A 3,806-nucleotide genomic window follows, 5' to 3' on the forward strand; every position below is an offset into this window, starting at 1 on the left:
TGTGATATACATGGAACGTGCAGGTGTATATTCTATGAATAAACAATGGATCTTATATGGAATCCATTTGCTGTTACAATGGATGTACTATGAATGTTAATTTAAGTACATGTGGATATCCTATGGACATCGAATATCCATGAACATATATATATAGTACATGCAATGTATATTTTTGTGCTATTTGGGTTTATATATATATGCGAACAAAGTTTCCCGGTATACCATACCAGGGCGAGCGCGCCGTGCGAGGTAAGAGCGATTACCGATCCAGCAAAAAAGCCGGACACGTGCGTAACGCGAGAAGTTGCATCACGGGCAACATTCTGGATAGCAGTAAGCGAACCACAAGAGTGGATATACTCCACAACGAAAGAGCAAACGATAGAAATTCAATGTAAACATAGACCGAGTAAAAAATTAGAAATAAATAGAACAGGAATAGTAAAATTAAGAACAGCCTGTAAACTAACAACGACAGAAATGACAATAAAAACAAGAAACACGATAGGAGAAAGCAAAATAGAACGACACGTACCGGCATATAATCTAACAAACATAGAAACAGAACAGGACGAAAAAACCGACCCAATAATAAAGAAAATAGAAGAAATAAGCCGCGACAAGGTAATAAAAAACCCGATTGAATTAAATAAATTAGGGATAGAATTAAATAAAATGGACAAACAATTAGACGGAATTGTAATATTAACAAATAAAATAATCATGTATACAACGGGCACAAGCGCCACAATAATAGCAATAATAGCGACTATAGTACTAGCAATAGTAATAGTAAAACTGTACAAAAAGAAAAAGAATAAAGTAACCGAACAAATAATCCTACCCAGCAAAATAAAAAGAAGAAAAAAGAAAGAAATGCCGAGCGTAAAAACACCACGACCGACGGTGATACAATTGTAAGTAGAATAAGAAAACATATTGTAAGGAAGAAAAGATTGAGGTGTATAAACACACTCAACCTTTTCTTCCCCCTAGGGGAGAGGGATGTTGTAACCCAAACCCCGTTACAACACGAAACATGACGCAGGGCATTTCGGCATAAGTATCTCGTAATTAAATAACCTCGGAGGATGCAACATCAGCAAACCTCCTTAAGAAATTAAATAATAAGAAACAAAAAGAGAAACACGTGCGAGAACTTATTGCCGAAATCGCTAAGGTTGCATTCGCCGAACAACCGAAGTTCGGCATTGCATCCCGATGACGCCAAGGCCCTGCGTCACTATTAAATAACCGCGGACCGTCACGGACGAGGAGTCGCATCAGAGTCCGTGTTGTAAACCGAGAGCGTGAGGTAATTAAAGTTCGGTCGCGTGCCGTGTAAGAGGAGACCTCGCGGAGCCGAGGACGCGTGATAACGCGGGGACGTGCGCCGAACCGACCAAAGGAAAACGCAGGAGAATCGAAAGGAGTGTAACAACGCAATCAAATAAAGTTCTAAGTATTTATTGAAATCTATCTTATCTATCGCTCTCCCTTACGGATCCCGAAGGACGGACCCCGTGCACCGGCCCCGGTGCAACATCATATTCTGAGCTCACATTTAGAGGCACCTTTAAAAGTGACAGTCACTTTTAGTTTAAATGTGCGCTTTTATCTCGAAAAAGCTATTCTGAACCCACTTTTATAGCACTTTTATAGGCTTTCGCTAAATGTGCCGCTAAATGTGGTCTGTAGCACATTTATCGACACATTTAGCAAAAATCCAATATGGCGGCACCCGTGCGATTTGACAGATGGACCCGTATCGCGACCTAACTAGTTAGTGGCAACGTTAATTAATTAAATTTGTTTAAAAAAACTATATATACGAAAAAACTATATATATACGCGAAGTTTTTAGGCGTAAACGAAACTCCATGTAGTAAAATTAATCGTATTGGAACGATTTAAAAAAAATTCAATTTTAAAAATGCGCGTATATATAAAAGGTGCCTTCAACCTATCGTAAGTGTCGTAAGATTAATTTCAATTATCTTAAGTTTGTTCTCAGTCGCTGCACTGCTGAACTGATGCACACTAGTGCAATAAGTTGGAGTAAATCAAATATAATTTGTTTTATTCTCACTTACTGCACCAGTTACAGCGTGTAGCGACTAAAAATAAATTTCTTAATTACCTTAAACATGTTAACCGTGGATATTATTCACGAAATTAATTATGCGATCAAAGTTCGGGAAGTAAATGTAGTTCGTGATCGTGATCCGCGAGATTTTCGAAATAAAATAAACTCGTTCGAAAGAGTGACGGCAAACGTGACTTATTTTTTTAAACTTAACATTTAAAACTTTTTTTCATGCGAATAATATTATATGGCCGGTATTCATAGTCCGCCCTTATTTTAAAGATTGTTTTAAGTACAGTTTTATTTGGTTTTAAACCAATTACAGAATCGTATCATCGTTTTAAGACATTGTTTAAAATAATTTTGAAATAAGAAGTAACTATAAATTGTAACCTATAATGAGATATTAATCCCAGTAAAATTTTAAGCCGAGCATATGCATGGTTCCAAAGTTTTAAAGAAGTGAAAGTGATATTTTCTCATAATTCATCACTTTTCACATTTTTATAGGGATTAATATGGACCCATCATTTAAAAAATAAAACAAAACAAAAATTTTTGCCGTCACACTTTGTAATAAACGAAAAGTTTGACAGAAATATTAGTTAATTAAAGAATATGTGCGTTTTTTGATCGCGTTAAAGAAAAATTAATTAACTGGTACACATAAATATACCTCTATCTTAAAGGCGCCTCTAAATGTGTGCGTAGAATACGAGCGACTTTAACAGCGCGCCTTTAAAGTTGATCACACATTTAGAAGCGCCTTTATAAAAGTGCCTCTAAAAGTGAGCTCAGAATGTGGACCGATGTGTTTTCCAGATTTATATCCGTTTGGTTCGAATGGAGAATATGACGAAAAAAGACCGATCAAACTTCAAGAGCATGAATTTATTAAATATCGTTTGACGTCTAAGCATCCACGTTTTGATTAAATCAACAATACTTATTTTATTTGTTAAATGAAGCAAATATTCGTCAATTACGTCGTGGAATTTATCATAAAATGAATATAGTTGATCCATGAAGCCGGTATACGGCTGCGGAGTATTTAAAAGCGATGTCAAAAAAACTTGTTGAAGTTCAACCTAAATACTATATTCTCTGCACTGCGAAATACGAAGCAGTATTAGCGTCGACCGAAAATCGATTTAAATTGTATGACACGACATTACGGACCTGCAACATGGTTTTTAACGTTAAGTTCGAGCGAATAGTTATAGGAAGATTTAGGAGAATACATTCGTGAAGTTAATAAATGGCAAGACTCTACGTTGAGCATTAGTGTACTTGTTGCTAAAGATCCAGTATCAACGTCGAGATTACTTGATAATAAATTTCGAGCGATGATAGATTTTATATGTTCTAAAGATTTTCCGATCGGAGAAGTAACACACTATTTTTGGTGTCGAAAATATCAGAGTAGAGGCATACAACATTTTCACTTATTAATTTGAATTAAAAATGCACCGATTTTTGGTGAATCTTTGATAGAAGAAGTTTTAAAATTTATTTCGCAACACATAAGCTGTAAGAAGCCAGACAAAAATATTTCGCCATTAATGTACAAAAATGTTGAGACGCATCAACAACACAGACATAATGATTATTGTCTACGATTAAAGAAAGTAGGACGAAAAGTTGTTCGTAGGTGTCGTTTTGGATTCCCACGTCCTGTTACTGAAACGTTGCATATGAGAGATGTAACAACTGCAAT

This window comes from Cardiocondyla obscurior, linkage group LG21 (genome assembly GCF_019399895.1).
Source record: "Cardiocondyla obscurior isolate alpha-2009 linkage group LG21, Cobs3.1, whole genome shotgun sequence".
In the NCBI taxonomy this organism is placed as follows: Eukaryota; Metazoa; Arthropoda; class Insecta; order Hymenoptera; family Formicidae; genus Cardiocondyla; species Cardiocondyla obscurior.